We start from the raw sequence: 19,951 nt of genomic DNA, 5'->3' as shown, positions 1-19,951 counted from the left end.
TTTGGTCACGAAAAGCATGAACATGCTTTTTTCTGCCTGTTTAAAAATGTAAGCCAGATTATTGGATAAATGGCGACCATCCGTCAGCGGAGGAGCCATCCATCGTGAGTAATGTCTCTTTGTCAGCGGGCACTGCCCTACATCCGTCGTATCAGACCTCCAAAATCAATACTACCTTGTTGGCGCCCACCTTTTATGGCACGCGTTCATCACTGTTTGAAACGTTCACCTTTCAGATGAAATATTTAGCATTGCTTCTTTCATGTGCACGGTCTTATTACATTACCCTCAAGTGGGCTAAATGTTAACAAGCCACCACAAATGATTGCTCTTACTTGACAACTTCTAGGAACGAAGAGACTACAATGTTAGATATACATGTATGTGTACATTAGACATCATTCTAATCCTATATTGAAGCAAAGTTCTACATAAGAAACAATGTAATTATGAATAATGGGTCTTGAGAAAAGTCCATATTTTAGTAAAAGTATGTTCAACCTGAGCAAAATTAAAAAGTGCTCTACGTTACTGTATATCAAACAAAACCAATAAGGGGGTTATGGATCAACATTATATTTAATATTTAATAAATTTAAAACAGCAACAAGCTGAACAGTCCTGATTTTTAGCCGCCCTGCTGGCAGACACACACACACACACACACAAACACTTTGTCACGAGGCCTGTGGTGCACTCAGTTTGAAATCATAAAACCTTTTAAAGGAAAACAGCACATTTTGGGGGATTTTGCCTAACATTTACAATCCCTATGCGAGACAAGAACACGTGTGTTTCCCTTTGTTGTGCATTCTAAATCATAAGTTAAGGATGACAAGAGGTCACTAACAATACAGGAGTCATCTATACCGCCTATAAAGCCCTCTAAAACAACATCTAAAAAGCATTATTCTATTTACATGCCGAGACCTGCGTATTAACCAAGTCTTATTGGCATTGTTATTATAAGCACTAACGTTGAGGAACTACTTTTAGTAACACAGCGCCTTGATCACAGTGGTACTGCTGATTTTGACATACTGAGCTGCTGCTGCATCGCCTTGAGTTGGTGAAAGTTAATTCTAGATTATAAATCATGCCTTGACTTCTACAGTTGTCAACTTTGAAATTCAACTTAGACCGTCGTTTGTTTCCACTTTTTTTTAACCCGAGGAGTGAAGATCATTATGAATTCATAATTTAAACGGAGAACACAAGTCCTGTGCTGAAATATATATAAAAATTCCATTAGTCGGCATCCCAGTGAGAGCAGACATTGTACAGTAGGTGATTGTTTTATTTTGTTCATAGTTTGTGTTTCTTGTTTAGCATTTAGCAATAGTGCTACTGGATGTTTTACTAAAGCATTATCTGTTTATTGCTCAGCTTCTAAAACTTGCAGCTCATCCTCCCTATATTCAGGCTCAAAAACACAAGACATCATATGTCCCTAAGTAGTCTCTGGTAGCGCTCATGAAGTCTGCCATTATTAGTAGAAGTTGTTGTTGAAGGAACTAGTGAACGTTGCAGTGCGCTCTGTGAAATCAATGTGTCGCTAAAAAGTTCCGGCAATGCTTAAAATGACCAAAATACAGTGCGTAAATGTTACATGTTATCAAGAATGTGCCTGTTACTACATTACATATATATTTACAGAATGTATATAAAAGTTTATAGCTTATAGTCGGAATAGATCGAATCTCCTACACCTGCATTGTTGGCTGACTCTTGGCAGCCTTTATTTAGGATTTGGAATGCATTAAAAAAGAAAGACATAATGTTTTTGTCTCACATAAGGATTGTGAATTTTCAAAAATAGTGCAGTTCCCCTTTAACTTTAATAGCCGAGTCACGTGGTGAAGTTGGTAGAGTGGCTGTGCCAGCAATCGGAGGGTTGCTGGTTACTGGGGTTCAATCCCCACCTTCTACCATCCTAGTCACGTCCGTTGTGTCCTTGGGCAAGACACTTCACCCTTGCTCCTGATGGGTGCTGGTTAGCGCCTTGATGGCAGCTCCCTCCATCAGTGTGTGAACGTGTGTGTGAATGGGTGAATGTGGAAATACTGTCAAAGCGCTTTGAGTACCTTGAAGGTAGAAAAGCGCTATACAAGTATAACCCATTTATCATTTATTTAATTTACAATGATTAAGAATAAAATAAATTAAACCAAGTCTACCTTGTCAGATAAATTTGTTTTGTGATCAGCAGAAGAAAGGGGGAGATGGGAGGAAGCAGTATTGACAACGCTGCGGATACTTCCTGAACGTTTCAAACCACATTGCTTGTCCATTGCTTTTTTTGGACTTATACTGACCTAGCAAAACTTAAAAAAATACAAAAAAACCCCACTAAAAATCACCAAAAAAAAGCCCTCAAATTAGCACAATTAGCTAACAGTAACACTATGCTGACTGCTGCCGGGGATAAAATGGCTGTGCTGCGAGGCACACAATGAGTGGATGAAACGTCCGTACACAGAGACAAGGTTCGTACACCAAAGCATTTTTTTATTCGGTCTGCGGTTCGTAAACCAAAAAATTCATACAATGAGGGGTGTGTGAATCGAGGTTCCACACATTAGAAAATAAATGAAATACTTTACTTAGTAGTGATGATTACTGTTCAAATTTGAATCGATGTGGTACCAATTTCACGCCTGGAAATCGATACCGGTACTCCACAGTACCAATGTTCCATACTTTTGTGTGTGTTAATAAATGTTTAGCATTGAATAATACAATCGAATATTTTAAAGTATTATTTAAAAATGAGCTGATTGTGATAAATGTGGGGTTTTCTGACACTTCTGAGTCTCATTTGCAAGTATAATTTAGTAGACTTGGCATGCAGTTGCGATTCCAAGACGATAGTTAGCAGTAGCGACTGCTATGCCTATTCAGGAGGTAGTCTTCAAGCTGGATGTGCCAGTCTAGTCTTATGTTGGGACCTACAATGGTACCTATAAAAGTACTGAATTGGTACCCATCCGTCTCCTCGTACCGGTACATCCTGTTTCCTGGAAAATGCTCGCAAATTGGACCTTAAGGGTTGACCGAGCAGTCCACCACAACATTGAAAGTCCAAAACCTCCAGACCAGCCCGCTTGGTTCTGCAATCTCACCCTCCAGCAGACAACTGAGGTTATTCAGATGAAGTCGGGAAAAACATTTTTCCGCTTGTCTTAACGGGGCACTTCACCAAGTCCTGAGACGGCGGACCCGGGGTGACCTTGTGTTTGAAGAAGCAGACGGAGCTCGAGAGGACTAGACAAGGGATTGAGAAAAATAAACGTCAAGAGGCAACTCTGACCTCCATCCGGGGTGGGACCTGAAAACCACCATGTTGCCTCCATCATGCTGCTTGAATTTGACGTGCATGGTCCTCCATTTTCCTCCCTCCTCTTGCAGCAGAAATTCTCTCTCCCAGAACCTGTGACAACTTTTAATGACATGTCAAGGCGCCATGTTGCTGCAACACCTAAAGCCGCCAGCTACTTTGGCGGCCGTTTGTGTGGCCATGTGTGTGTGTGTGTGTGTGTTTTTGTATGTGTGTGTTGGCGGGCTGTGAGCTATACAGTGGAAAAGTGGCATATTGAACGCGCCAGGTAAATAATATGCAATTTTCTCTTTCCGCTATTTCTCTTTCCGCCACGCTGTCAGCTCGCGTCTGATGGCGCCAGGAAACGTGGACGCTGCATAGAGACAGAAGAGCATTAGAGCGTTCATAGTTGTCTATTAGACTGAGCAGAGACGCTTTAACGTTCCGAAAAGAGCGCGGCCACCACTGTGGAGCTGTCACTAATGTTTACTTTTTAGCTACATGAGAGGGCGCAGTGCACAGCTACACCACTGCTAGTTTTTAACCACAATACCAAACATGCGGTTCAATTATCACAATGTCTGCTCCTTTTGGGTGTTGTTTAAAATCATTTCATTTTATTTAATATAACATTATTAGTATTATATTATGTTATCATCATATAATTATTATTTTTGTCTAATTATGTTTAGCAAAGGGAAACTTTATATGATTAAATATCATGGTAACCGTTAAACAGGGGTGTCAAACGTGAGGCCAGGGGGCTGGATCAGGCCCGCGAACAGGTTTTATCCGGCCCGCGGGATGAGTTTGCTAAGTAAAAAAATTAGCCAAAATGTTTTAATGAAAGAAACTGCTGTTCTAAATGTGTCCAAAGGCAATTCTTTGAATCCTTGTAGATTATGCTATATATATAAAAAAAAACACATGATGTTAGTACATCAGTACATCCTGTAATTTGATTTTGATATTATTTTTTTATCTTGATAGATTGAAAATTAACACCAATGAGTTGACTGATGAACATTATCACATAATTTATTCAGAAAGTATAAATAACGACAAATAAAGGTAGAATACTATTAACCGCAACATGTAAGTGTAAAAAAAAAAAACAACAACATTATGATTTGTACATTTTCAGAGTGTGCTTGTTCAATTTTTAAACAAAGAAACAATCTGAAGTTATCTGTATTTTTAAGTTATCATGCCATGATTTTACCAGTCCGGCCCACCTGGGAGTAGATTTTTCTCCATGTGGCCCCTGATCTAATATTAGTTTGACACCCCTGTGTTAAGCTAAAGCGGAACTAAACTAAACTAAACGCCCTCCAGGCCTATTTATAGCTGAATCATGACCTGGAAAATCATAAAATATAAAGGAAAACCTTGTATATTTCAGTATATTTGACAGTTTGTCTAATTATGTTTAGCAAAGTGAAAATGTGTATTTGTAAACTGTCTATTAACTGTTGCATTTAGGCTAGCTAAACTAAGCTAAACCCCCTCCAGGCCTATTTGTAGCTTCATATTGACCTGAATATTTGACAGTTTGTCTATTTATTTGTTTAGCAAAGTGAAAATGTACATTAGTAAATCGCTTATCAACTGTTGCATTTAGTCTCGTCTACCATCAGGCCTAGTTGTTCAGTTCAGTTCAGTTTCAGTTCATTTCGAACATGCATACATCCATCCATCCATTTTCTACCGCTTGTCCCTTTTGGGGTCGCGGGGGGCGCTGGAGCCTATCTCAGCTACAATCGGGGGGAAGGCGGGGTACACCCTGGACAAGTCGCCACCTCATCGCAGAACATGTATACAATACAATGTAATTCATCACATATTTCCGGTTGTTTCATTACAGCACATCCGAAAAGGAGTAGGAAGAAGCAAAGCTTATTTAATCCTACCCCTTTTCATACCATAGCAATTGTATCCAAATTCCTTATTCTCTGAACAGTGAACAAAAACATAAAAATAAATTATATACCATAGTAAACAAACAAATATTAAATACATAAATAATCTTTGCCTCAATAAAAAAAAGGAAAATAAAAAAGGGTTCAAGATGTTCATCATAATTCTTGTTCTGTGTACTTTGTGAACAGTCTCTGACACTGAATCATATAGGTGCTTTGTTGGATTTATTTGGTTAATCCATTCCATAATTTAATTCCACATACTGATATGCTAAAGGTTTTAAGTGTTGTACGAGCATACAAATGTTTTATATTAGATTTTCCTCTAAGGTTATATTTCTCCTCTTTTGTTGAGAAGAATTGTTGTACATTCTTGGGTAGCAGGTTATAGATTGCTTTATACATCATTTTGGCTGTTTGCAAATACACAAAACCGTTGAATTTCAATATGTGTGATTTAATAAATAAAGGGTTTGTATGTTCTCTATATGCAACATTATGTATTATTCTAATTGATCTGTTTTTGTAACACTGTTAGTGAATGAAGCACACATTTGTAGTTGTTTCCCCATATTTCTACACAATAACTCGGATATGGTAACACTAGTGAGCAGTAGAGAATATTAAGTGATTTTTGGTCCAGAATATGTTTAGCTTTATATTACTAAAGTTGTGGCTTTGTTTTTTAAAGGTCATAAAATACAAATGAAAACCTTACATATTTTCGGAATATTTGACAGTTTGCCTATATATATGTTTAGCAAAGTGACATTTTGTATCAGTAAATCTCATATTAACCTTTGCATTTAGTCTAAGCTAAGTAGGGCTGCAACAACTAATCGATTAAATTGATTAAAATTGATTATAAAAATAGTTGGTGATTAATTTAGTCATCGATTTGTTGGATCTATGCTATGCGCATGCGCAGAGGCAATTATATATATATTTTTTTTATAAACCTTTATTTATAAACTGCAACATGTACAAACAGCTGAGAAACAATAATCAAAATAAGTATGGTGCCAGTACGCTGTTTTTTTTTCAATAAAATACTGGAAAGGATGGAAATGTAGTTTGTCTCTTTTATCCGATTATTAATCGATCAATCGAAGTAATAATCGACAGATTAATCGATTATCAAATTAATCGTTAGTTGCAGCCCTAAAGCTAAGCTAAAAAAACCAAAACTCCAGGCCTAGTGGTAGATTCACGTTGACCTAAAATATTACAAAACATAGAGGGGAACATTTATCTTTTAGAATGTGACATTTTTTTTCTATTAATAGGTTGATGGATGTTGGTTTAGAAAACAATGAACATAATGACGTCTCATTTTGATCATTTTTTAGCCCTCTGCTAAATCATCCACATCTGACGCCAGAAAAAGGATACTTCTGGTCTGAAGGTGGCGACGGAGCGATGGCCGTCCGTCCTTTCTCCTTGCCGTCTTTTGTGCGCAGAGCGCAGGGTCCACGCACGCCTCCAATTATAAAAGGCCAGTCTCTGCCAAATCTCCGAGTAGGACCTCCATTACGCCTCGCTGTGACACGTTTCATAGCGGATCCTATCTTTCCAGGTGACAAAAGAGGCTGATTAATTGTCTCTTTGGAAAGTGTCCAGAGAGTGTTCGCGGCTAGAAAGGGGAAGTTAATGGCGTATTTTGCCTGATAAGAAAGGAAGGCCAGGCTGGCCATTAGCAGTGCGCTGATGTTCACTCATCAGGAATAACAATGTGCCGCCCTTAGCCAAATTAATACAGTAAAGGGTATTACTTCTTATGTGCTGCTTTCTACTCCGCTCTCATCTAACCCATCATTTGTCCTGTAGAGAATATTAAGAACCTTTTTTGAATGGCAGAACAAATTATTTCAGAGGACTAAAGTGCTTTGAAGCTGTATTGGCGTATTAAAACAGCCTTTCCCACGTTTCATTTCCTTCATTTGAAAAAATTAAATAAAATAAAATGACCTGTTTTTACCTGAGGTATCACTTTTAATTTGGTGATTGTCTTTTCTTTCGCGCGACGAGAGACGGGTTCAAAAGCGCAAAAAGACTCTTTGTCGCCACGCGCCATTATGCAAGGTTAATTGTATTTTTTTGGTGGAGGAACGATGAGGAGCGATGAGGAGCTTTATGTCGCTGCGCTGTCATCCTTCAGGAGGGAAATTGAATGTCGCTGTAGTCTCTGGCAAATAACTCTCTGGAGGAGACAATGGAGACTGACGCTGTAAGTAATGCCCATGTTGTCTGCAAGTGGGGTTGTAACGATTAACAGTTTTAATGATAAAACGCAGTAAAATTCCCAACGGTTAGTATTAACATTTCAAATTAAATTGAGTGTAAAACCAGGAATGATAACCATACTTAGATAAACTCAAGGACCAATGTGAGTTTCTCCAGCTTTTTTACTGGAAAAGCAAGCTTCCATGCAAATGGTCACAATCACTGCGATACGAAATGTTAATATTTTTTATGGGTGTAGCAATTCATCCATTACATCGATCTATTGATTATATTCAACGATCTATGGATAAGATTCAACTACATCCATCTATGCTTGGCAAGTTGGCCTTCCGGAAAATATACAGTATAACGATCTAACATCGTTTTAAAAGGAAATCCATCGATTTTTAGCGATACTACAAAAGAAAACATTGGATTTAAGAATGGCAGACTTTTTATGAAGTTTAGCACTTTTAATGATAAGGACGTTAAATGTTACTCAAGTCTGACCGCCTGTCTGTGGCGTCATCGCCATCAGTCATCAAAACAAGAATGGCATATAGCTACGGTGGCCGAGAAAGGTCACAACAAATGCAAACGCCACAAGACATTAACATATAGCCACAAAAACGTTCAGCTACAGCATGATTGCAAAAGCCACAACGCAATAATATAAAGTCACATCACAACTTTAAGCCACATAGGACGCGACAACGGAAGTGCCAGCGAAAAAGGTTTCGCAGATGGACCAAGTGGCTGTAGTGGAAGGTTGAAACCAGTGGAATGAACATATTATATTAGTATTATTAATAAAGTTATTTATCACTGAAAAAGTGGTCACACTTCACTTACTTTGCCAACTTTGTTCATTACACCGTTTCCAGCTTTCCACCTCAGCCACTTTGTATTTCGTTGAAACTGGTCCGCTGCCACCTCCGTTGCGTCTTTATGTGGTTCTGTTTTGCTTAAAATTGTTGTGTTGGTGCTTTATGTTTTTGTGTTGTGGCGTTTGAATTTGTTGTGACTTTTCTCAGCCACTGTAGCCGTTTATTGAAATAAGAGTAACATAGCAGGTCAAACCACTGTTTAGTTAACCTGAAAAGATTTGGTTAAAGTTAAAGTACCACTGATACTCATACACACACACACACACACACACACACACACACACACTGGGTGTGGTGAAATTACCCTCTGCATTTGACCCATCCCCTTGTTCCACCCCCTCGGAGGTGAGGGGAGCAGTGAGCAGCAGCGGTGGCCGCACTCTGCAATCATTTTGGTGATTTAACCCCCAATTGATGCTGAGTGCCAAGCAGTGTACCATTTTTATAGTCTTTGGTATGACTTGCACTTAATTTCTCAGGTAATCCGACTGTTCATTCATTAGCATTACTGTACTTTTATTAAATGTTGAGAGTGTGAGCAGAAAGTGTTTTTTGTCCTGTTAATTCAAACTGTAGTGTCGGTTACACTTTATTCAAATAAGATGTGAATGCGTCGGCCATTAATTGTTGTTTACTTGCTTGTTTGTTCTCCATAATTCATTTATACATAATTCCCTTACAAAAATGACATGAATATAGGAAACTTCACCTGCTGCAGTGTCCAGTACTTATTTCACAGTCACACTGCTTGATTTTTTTGCTAAAAAGTTCCATCCATCCATTTTCTACCGCTTGTCCCTTTTGGGGTCGCATGCTAAAAAGTTACTGGATCGATTTCAACTCACTGAATCATATCTTTCAAAAAAAAAGAAGAAAAAAAAGCAATATCGTTACATTCCTATCTGCAATTTTACTGCCCAGATTACATTACTCTTTACAAACTATTAACAATATTACCATAATATGCAATACAAATATTCAACATTAAATGGTGTTTACTTGTTCTAGACAACTTCGCTTGCTCCACTCGTTTTAAACATTTAATGGTCTGGCCACCTCTTATGTAGTATTTTTAATGATCCATGCATTTGTTGTAGTGCCGATTTACCATGAGTGAGTTGTATAACAGCCGATATCCTTTACTAAAATGCACTCCTCCAAAAGTGTCAATATTAGGCAGCGACAATGTTTATGTAACCAATAGTACACATGTTTAACGTCAAATGGTGTTTAGTTGGTCTACACTGCAGGTAACCTCAAGATTATTTCACTTGCTCCACTCGTTTTGAAACATTTAATGGTCAGGATGCCTCTAATTTAGCATTTTTAATGATCCATGCGTGCATAGTAATGCATTTTAGATTTTATAACAGCAGATATCCTTGACAAAAATGCACATACTGTAAGTGTCAACATGAGGTAGCAAACATGCAAAAGTAAATAATACAAATAGTAAATACCTAGTCTACTCTAGACTGCAGGTAACCTTGGAATTACTCTGCTTGCTTCACTCGTTTTGAATATTTAATTGTCTGTACCGCTAATGAAAACAGTATTTAAACCTGATTTTTTTTGCCTATGTTATAGCTGCTGTGTTAATTTACCACAGGTGTTCCTTGGGTGTATGACAAATACATGTCGTCAAATACCTGTCATACACCTTGGGTGTATGACAGGTATTTGACGACATGAGGCTCACGTTCACAGGATAAATGTGATTTGTCCGTTTACACTATCTCTCCTGTATATCCGGAAACAAAATGGGTCAGTAAAACCATGTTGTGAAATGCAAAGCCTACTGCAATGTACACAAATTGCACACAAACTATGCGTTTTAAAAGGTTGGGTGGGATCGGATGCAGTCTGCTGAAGTGTGTACTCATCACGCAGATCCGTGTGTGTGTGTCCTGTGTCCTCCCACTGTGGCATGCTCGCTCCTGATGCGTGCAGCCGGTCAAATGCGGCCACTCGTTCGACCGTGACGAGTCAGACTGTATGTGTAATCACATATCACAGCAGGTCAAAGCATTTTCACTTGAACCTGATATGCAAACATAGAAAGCTAAAATGCACACATTCTGTGTTGATTTTGTTAAACTTGTGTAGGAAAAATAAACCCCCCATAGGTCACTACAACTTGGTACCAATCAAATCTTTGGAAAAACAAGATCTTTCTATTGACTCTCATTAGATTGTGTACATAATTTTGTGGCCAGTCGTTGGAAAAATCAATCGAGTTATTAAAACTGCTTACTGAAGTTATTTTTCGCAGCGAAAAATAAATGAATACAAATTGAAATAATTTATCAGAATGTAAACTAAATGACATTTACTGTTAAATTATTTAGTTGTGAAATATATAAAACATTATTTCTTCACTATTTGGCAATTATTTATTTCATGACCAATATTTGTGATCAATTCATATAATTTATGGTCTTTAATGAGATATTTATTTAATGACTTTATTTATTTATTAATTTCATTTTTATTTCATGATGCGGTACAATGCGCAATTGCCTTTGTGCCACACCATCAAACTTTTTATCACCTATACCTTAGCTTAAAATGTGTGACTTGCGCTTGCAGGTAATAGAAGGTAAATATAGGTAAAGGAAGGTCAATACAAGGTTAACAAGCTACAACAAGGTAAATGCAGTGTAGACTAAGGTAAATATAAGATACAAGAAGGTCAAAAGGTAAGAGAAGGTAAATAGCAGGTAAAAACTAAATAAATGAAGGTAAATATAAAATAAAAGAGGAAAAATAGAAGGTAAATACAAAATAAAAGAGGATAAATACAAGGTATAAGGAGGTAAATAAAAGGTAAATACAAAGTAAAATTGGGGACATTCAAGGAAAAAAGTAAATAGAAGGTAAAACAAGATTCAATCATTCAATAAAAGTTTACTTATATAACCCTTAATCACAAATGTCTCAAAGGGCTGCACAAGCCACAACGACAGAACGAAGATTAATACAAGGTAAAAGAAAATAAATGGAAATTAAAGGAGGTAAAATCCTGAGTACCACCATAATAGAACCCGCACACAAATAGTTGTACTTGCACCACACTTTGAGTCTGGGTCAATCCTTGTTTGCGGATTCTACGGAAAGTTACGCAGGCAAACTAGCTAGTTTGTTACATGGAATGTTTTGATGTGAAATAACTGAGACTGTATACGAAATATAAATGTATATTTCTTACTTTTTTTGTTATACTATTACTAATGTATGTATACTAATACTTTTTCAAAAACCAAATGTATGAAAAGTGGGGCGTACAAAAACTGTGTTGGCACTGTATTATAAACACGCCGGGGATGCCCAGTGTCCATACATTGTGGTTGTCTACACCAATGCATTACCGGACTTCTTTGCACAGCAGGATGTATAATTTAAAGGCAGGTTATGTGGTAAAAAGCAGTTTTCAAACCAGGCTACAAGGAAATTCTGGAAATGATGACCTGAACATGTTTTCGTGTGCAGCCAAAGATGTTTTCTCTTCTCGGAAATGAAGTCATGCCGAAACGCGCCTGGGAGGAGAACACATTGCACCTGTCAGTCGTGGCTCAGGGCAAAATTCTGCATCTAATCCCCCCCAATTCACTAAACCTACCCCCCACTCTACACTACTTCCATCCATTCTGGCTAACACGCACACACTCTCACAGAAACACGAAGCAAGGCGCATGTTTTGCTCACGCATCACATGGTGCACGCACACTCCCACGGTCATTGACGCTGAATGTCTTCGTGTGCACTCACTTGTGACTCATTCTTATTTTTCATGCAGGTTTTTTACGCTATAGTCCATTTTTCACACCGCATCAACCTTCATGTGTCATTTTGTCAGCCATTTAGCGTGCACTGCACACGCTCAGTAGACATTTGTCATGCGTGTTAGACACTAGTAAAAATGATGTGAATAAGCCGAGAGATATTAGTAAATGATGAAGAGGTAAAACAGTTGTGGCTGAACGTCACTGCCCCCTAAAGGACTGGAGTGGATCAGGATCGATTGATTGATTACAATAAAACTACTCAACATAAATCTCCTAACCTTGACCTGCTCAGTGGCCTTGTGGATAGAGTGTCCGCCCTGAGACTGGAAGGTTGTGAGTTCAATGACTATACCAAAGACTATAAAAATGGGACCCATTATCTCCCTGCTTGGCACTCAGCATCAAGGTTTGGAATTGGGGGTTAAATCACTAAAATGATTCCCAAGCGTGGCTACCGCTGCTGCTGAATTCTCCCCTCACCTCCCAGGTGGTGAACATGGGGATGGGTCAAATGCAGAGGGTAATTTCACCACACCTAGTGTGTGTGTGACTATCGTTGGGACTTTAAAGGCCTACTGAAATGAATTTTTTTTATTTAAACGGGGATAGCAGGTCCATTCTATGTGTCATACTTGATCATTTTGCGATATTGCCATATTTTTGCTGAAAGGATTTAGTAGAGAACATCGATGATAAAGTTCGTAACTTTTGGTCGCTGATAAAAAAGCCTTGCCTGTACCGGAAGTAGCGTGACGTCTCAGGTTGTGGAGCTCCTCACATCTGCACATTGTTTACAATCATGGCCAGCAGCAGCGAGAGCGATTCGGACCGAGAAAGCGATGATTACCCCATTAATTTGAGCGAGGATGAAAGATTCGTGGATGAGGAAAGTGAGAGTGAAGGATTAGAGGGCAGTGGAAGCGATTCAGATAGGGAAGATACTGTGAGAGGCGGGTGGGACCTGATATTCAGCTGGGAATGACTAAAACAGTAAATAAACACAAGACATATATATACTCTATTAGCCATAACACAACCAGGCTTATATTTAATATGCCACAAATTAATCCGCATAACAAACACCTCCCCCCTCCCATCCATATAACCCACCAATACAACTCAAACACCCGCACAACACACTCAATCCCACAGCCCAAAGTACCGTTCACCTCCGTAAAGTTCATACAGCACATATATTTCCTCAAAGTTACGTACGTGACATGCACATAGCGGCACGCACGTACGGGCAAGCGATCAAATGTTTGGAAGAAAGCTACGTACTCATGGCAGCGCGTCTGCTATCCAACTCAAAGTCCTCCTGGTTGTGTTGCTGCAGCCAGCCGCTAATACACCGATCCCACCTACAGCTTTCTTCTTTGTTGTCTTCATTGTTCATTAAACAAATTGCAAAAGATTCACCAACACAGATGTCCAGAATACTGTGGAATTTTGCGATGAAAACAGATGACTTAATAGCTGGCCACAATGGTGTCCCAATATGTCCGCACAATCCGTGATGTCACGCGCAAACGTCATCATACCGAGACGTTTTCAGCAGAATATTTCGCGGGAAATTTAAAATTGCACTTTATAAGTTAACCCGGCCGTTTTGGCATGTGTTGCAATGTTAAGATTTCATTATTGATATATAAACTATCAGACTGCGTGGTCGGTAGTAGTGGGTTTCAGTAGGTCGTTAACTTTAACCCTTTTTAGAGCATCTTTTAGGGCAGTGGTCCCCAACCACCGGTCCGCGGACCGATTGGTACCGGGCCGCACAAGAATTTAAAAAAAAAAAAAGATTTTTAAAAAATTTTTTTTTAATGAAATAAACATAAAAAAACACAATAGTTACATTCTATATCAATATAGATCAATACAGCCTGCAGGGATACAGTCCGTAAGCACACATAATTGTATTCATTTATGTTAAAAAAAAAAACAACAATTAAATACACCCCCCCCCCCTCCCCCCACCGGTCCGTGGGACAAATTTTCAAGCGTTGACCGGTCCGCAGCTACAAAAAGGTTGGGGACCACTGTTTTAGGGCATAGGCTAAAGATGCATTATGCCATGATACAGGACTGAAGGACATTTGGATTGAGGTTTGGAAATGTTCCTCTTGGTTTTGTTACTATATCATTATAAGAAGAGCTGTTTAAGCAAGCATCCATCTGCATTGTTTGTGTGAAGCGATAGCAAGGGAACCCCTGCGCCTATACGGTTAAGCATATGGTCTTCCCGGTCCAGAGAGAATTGAAGAGAAATGAGCTAAAAAAACTCACTCCACACGTCTTTGGAACCCCCCATGGAGCGCTTCCATATGTTCAACATATTAGCGCTCGCCGGCTGCATGTCAAAATAAACCAGGGAGAGCAAGTATCGTCATGCATCGATTTAGAAAACAATTTTAGTCACCATCATGAGTCATGCTTTTAAAGACTTTCCATTATTGAAGTTCATTCTGGTTATAAAGCAGTGACATCTGAAAAGCATGCAAGTAGGCCCCCTGGTGGCAATGTGAAGCATAGCATGATTGTGTCGATCTTGTGCGACGTCGAGACCAAATTTTTGTTCTTGCTTGTTGAAAAAGTAGCTTCTAGACTTGCTCAGTGGCCTTGTGGTTAGAGTGTCCGCCCTGAGACTGGAAGGTTGTGAGTTCAAACCCCGGCCGAGTCATACCAAAGACTATAAAAATGGGACCCATTACCTCCCTGCTTGGCACTCAGCATCAAGGGTTGGAATTGGGGGTTAAATCACCAAAATTATTACCGAGCGCGGCCACCGCTGCTGCTCACTGCTCCCCTCACCTCCCAGGGGGTGAACATGGGGATGGGTCAAATGCAGAGAATAATTTCACCACACCTAGTGTGTGTGTGACTATCATTGATACTTTAACTTTATTCATATATGTTTTGTATTTTGTCGCGCAATCGCAGCCCTAAAAATAGTTTTCTTGTCATTATTCCAACATTCCCGAGTCGTTTTTTTTACTAGGCTGTCTCGGCAACAGGGCCTGGAAGATGAAGGTGACAGCTCACATCATCCGTCTGTAAGGATGACGCTAGCATTTACTCTACGTGCTCCGGAGAGCGATGGCCGCCCGGCATGACAGGTAAAGAGAGAAATGGAGTCAATCGTCGCCGTTGCTCACTCTCAATTCCCGAGTGTGTGTACATAATTCACCGCTGGGAAATGTTCATGTGCGATATGCCGCACTGACACGCTACCCTTTGAGCACGCACAAGTCGCATTGTGTTCTTACTACACCGTACTTGTGCTGCCTTCAAGAACACTGTAAAGTCTGAAATCACAGATATTTGATTGGAGGTTATATTAGCTATATTACTAGATAGGTAGGTAGTTAGAGGTGGATGCACAGGTGAATACTGAAGCTGTGCGAGATAAACTGATGAGACGGAATATCCGGTTTGACAAGCGAGCGATTCGGCTCCATTGGTAGCACCGATTTAAAAAAATCTGCTATTTGTATTTTTAGATTAATCAAGTGTTGAAACGTGGACCATGCATTATGCGAGACTAGCAATCGGTTAATACTTTAAAACAACATGAGAGCCAGGAATGTGTGCAAATGTCCGCAAAAGGATTAATGCGTACGCTAGAATAGTAGTGATGTGCGATACCACTGATTTTCTTTGCGATCCAATGCTGAGTAAAATTCAGGCTGGTATTGGCGATGCCAATCTGATACCGATACTTTGTGAAAATATACGTAATGTGGCTGGTAAAAAGTATTGTATTTCAAGTTTTGCTGCTCTTGGGGAATCATCTTCAAACGATATAAAGTCACAGGGCGAAACAAAAGATGGCGATATTCTGCACTGAATGTTATTTTATTTATATTCAACTGTGTATGCCGTGTCTCCAAATAGCCTACAATAAAAGGATACATACACATAGGGTTGGGTATCGAGTATCGAGTATCGATTGGAACCGGGACTAACTTTCCGATTCTCCCGGAATCGTTCAAAAGTTTACATTTCGATTCCTATTTTCGATAACAGTCCGCCGACCGGAAAAAAATATGTCCGCCGAACCGGAAGAAGAAGCCGCTGAACACCAACGAAGAAGCGCCCACCCCCGGAAGTGTTAGCATAGCCGAGCGAGTCAGTCAAGCTCAAGCATGGATAGCGGGCGTCGGCGGTCGAAAGTGTGGCTTCACTTTACAAAAAAAATTGAAATAACCGCGAAATAACAGAGCTCCATGTCCCTCAAGAAACGAGTGGAGAGAGAGCTGCAGATGTACCAGGACGTTCCACCGATACTTATGTCTGACGACCCTGCTGCATGGTGGTGGTCCGGTGGAACCAACAAAAGACTTATCCTTTGCTGTCAGATCTAGCTTTCTCCTATTTATGCGTTCAAGCTTCTTCCACACCCAGCGAACGTGTATTTTCCACAGCAGGAGACACAATCTGTCCAGAACGCTCACGCATCCTGCCTGAGAAGGCGGATATGGTCATTTTCCTAAACAAGAACTGTCTCTGATTTTATACTGTACCTGCTGCTAATCTGGACTGGGTTTTGCAAGTTGTTTCTTATTGTTTATTTGCTTTTCTGCACCAGGTTAGCCCATCAGTGGGAGCACGGTAACATGTTTAAGTACCTGCAGCATCATACACTTGTGTGTGTAAATGTGTGTTCATGAGGTTTTCAAAAATAAAGCTCTCTTGAGGAAAGTGTACCCCTGGGAAAATGTATTCATAATTTATAATATTTATATTCAAGTTCATAGATTTGATATTTATATTCTAGTTGAACACAGCCCTGTGAGGAATTTATAGTAAAGTTCATAAAAAGTTAATAGAATTAAAATTGATGGAGAATGTCAGACTATTTCATTCAGAAAGACTGTAGGTTAGCTAGCTCATTTAAAATATCCAAAACTTTTTTTTGACCCTGCCTCTTAAAAGAATCGGAATCGAGAATTGTCAGGAATCGGAATCGAAACAAAGAATCGGAATCGGAATCAGAATCGTTCGAATTCAAACGATACCCAACCCTACATACACATGCTAGTTTATTATACTGAGTGACTCATCGCCAATATTTTTCTTAAACAAATGGCAGCTGTAAAGACTGAGCACAGCACTGTGTGTCGCTGCGCATTACGCATTTACCCAGGCGGAAGAAAAAGTAGTTCTCACCAATCGCATTTCATTTTGAAAAGTTCCCAAGGATTTTGTTACTTTACTCTGTGTTCCTGTTAATGATATACAATATCTCAAAGTAACTAAAGTTTCAAAAGTATTGATATTTGGATTTTAAAAATCTATATCAGAGCATAAAGATTTGGTATTGATATTTCAGTATCGATCTGTGCATCACTAAAGAACAGATGTAAATAGAAGCAGTGTGGTCCACTGATGAGTCTTTGCTAGTGGCTAACGCCCCTCCACAGTGTAAAACTGCTTTTAGGTCAGCAGTCAATCAATCAATCAAAGTTTACTTATATAGCCCTTAATCACAAATGTCCCAAGCCAGAACGACATCCTCGGCTCAGATCCCACACTATGGCAAGAAAAAACTCAAGAAAAAACTCAACCCAATGGGAACAACGGGAAACCTTAGAAAGGACAGCAGAAGTGGGCATCCCCACCTGGGTGACCGGTGCAATGGATGCCGAGTGGATACAGTTAATAATGTGAGAGTCCAGTTCATGGTGGGGCCTGCAGGGGATCATCTTGAATGGGGCGTCGGGGCGTAGAGATGTCACCAACTGATGCAAAGAGGAGAGGGCCATTCTGGGTCCCGACTTTGAACAGCGATTGCCTCATCCATGGAGGCTGATCCGTGGTCACCTGATAACCTCGCCACGCAGGAGAGGGGGGCAGAGCAGAAAAGAGAGACAGCAGATCAACTGGTCTAAAAAGGGGTGTATTTAAAGGCTAGAGTATACAAATGAGTTTTAAGATGGGACTTAAATGCTTCTACTGAGGTAGCATCTCTAACTGTTACCTGGAGGGCATTCCATAGTACTGGAGCCTGAATATAAAACACTTTTTTGGGCTCTGGGAATCACTGATAAGTCGGTGTTCTTTGAACGCAGATTTCTTGCCGGGACATATGGTACAATACAATCGGCAAGATAGGCTGGAGCTAGACTGTGTAGTATTTTATACGTAAGTAGTAAAACCTTAAAGTCACATCTTAAGTGCACAGGAAGCCAGTGCAGGTGAGCCAGTATAGGCGTAATATGATCAAACTTTCTTGTTCTTGTCAAAAGTCTAGCAGCCGCATTTTGTACCAACTGTAGTCTTTTAATGCTAGACATAGGGAGACCCGAAAATAATACGTTACAGTAATGGAGACGAGACGTAACGAACACATGAATAATGATCTCACCGTCGCTAGTGGACAAAATGGGACAAATTTTAGCGGTGTTACAGAGATGGAAAAAGGCCGTTTTAGTAACACTCTTAATGTGTGACTCAAACGAGAGAGTTGGGTCGAAGATAATACCCAGATTCTTTACCGAGTCACTTTGTGTAATTGTTTGGTTGCGAAATGTTAAGGTGGTATTATTAAATAGGTGCCGGTGTCTAGCAGGACCGATAATCAACATTTCCGTTTTCTTAGTGTTAAGATGCAAAAAGTAGCTGGACATCCATTGTTTAATTTCATTTAGACACACCCCCAGGTGACTACAATCTGGCGTGTTGGTCAGCTTTAGGGGCATGTAGAGTTGGGTGTCATCAGCATAACAGTGAAAGCTAACACCGTATTTGCGTATGATGTCACCTAGCGGCAACATGTAAATGCTGAAGAGTGCAGGGCCAAAAACCAAACTCTGTGGAACACCGCACGTTACATTATATACTCCGAAGTCACAATATATAATATATTCCAGATATCTTACGACAACTGGAATGGTACCAACCACAGATAATAGCTAATGACTGTTGACCACTGACCTTACTATTTCCTACGAAGATTATAAATCATGAAAAAATGTACTTGGTTTCTTCATTTACGTAACAGTTTTGCAATTTTACAAAGGGACGGGCCTCAATACTTTGCAGCAGATTTTGGGACATTTTTTCTCGGATGAAAACCCTTGCCACCAAATAAACGTGGTAGCTGCAGCACAGCAAGGTTAGCATTTTTAGCACTTTGCTATCCAACAAATGTAGCACTTTTACCTTCACCACTCTGCCCCCTGGTGTCTATAGATGTAAAACAAGTGGTTTAACGATGCAAAGACAGCTTATTGCTAGAATAAGAAATCAAGAACTTTGTGCTGGCAAGACTTTTATTTTGCCTACGACTTGTGGCCTCTTCTACTTTTTTTAACATTCAGTCTGACAGTTTGAATTTGGATATTCTCTGCAAGTGTGCATCTCATTTCGATGTGGCTGTGCGGAGTGTGGGAGGACGGGCGAGGAAGCAGGAATGGAAGTAGCGAGACAGAGGGGAAGTAGGTAAAGAGATCACATTTCCCACAATGCACCGCATGTTTAATGGACTTCAGTGATTTGTAGTCTCATCATAAAAACAGTGGAGGTTTACAGTAAACGTGTGTGAGTCCACTGAGGTTTGTGTGTGTGCCTCCTACCTTTTAGCAGCGTCCAGATGTGGTCCATCTGAAGTCCTTTTCCTGCAATTTTAAACATATTTGGCGAGCAAAGCGGGATCACAGCAGATGCGGTTTAGGCGGATTTGCAGATGGCGCGCCAACTCCCCCCCCCCCCCCCCACCCCCCCGCCCCCTTAACTTCGTCTTCCAAAGTTTAGCTAGGAGAGAAGGGGAAAAACACAAGTGAGGTTGAGTACAGTATAGAGCTTGTCGCTGACTGT

At 39.9% G+C, this 19,951-nt stretch overlaps 1 protein-coding gene across 4 annotated transcripts in view; it reads left to right on the top strand.

Annotated features, from left to right (window-relative positions):
- The window catches only part of LOC133648655 (kelch-like protein 29), a 575,830-nt gene that overhangs the window by 473,227 nt on the left and 82,652 nt on the right, over positions 1–19,951 (top strand). The window lies entirely within an intron of this gene.

This window comes from Entelurus aequoreus, linkage group LG04, assembly GCF_033978785.1.
Source record: "Entelurus aequoreus isolate RoL-2023_Sb linkage group LG04, RoL_Eaeq_v1.1, whole genome shotgun sequence".
In the NCBI taxonomy this organism is placed as follows: Eukaryota; Metazoa; Chordata; class Actinopteri; order Syngnathiformes; family Syngnathidae; genus Entelurus; species Entelurus aequoreus.
This window is presented reverse-complemented; position numbering and strand designations above follow the sequence as displayed.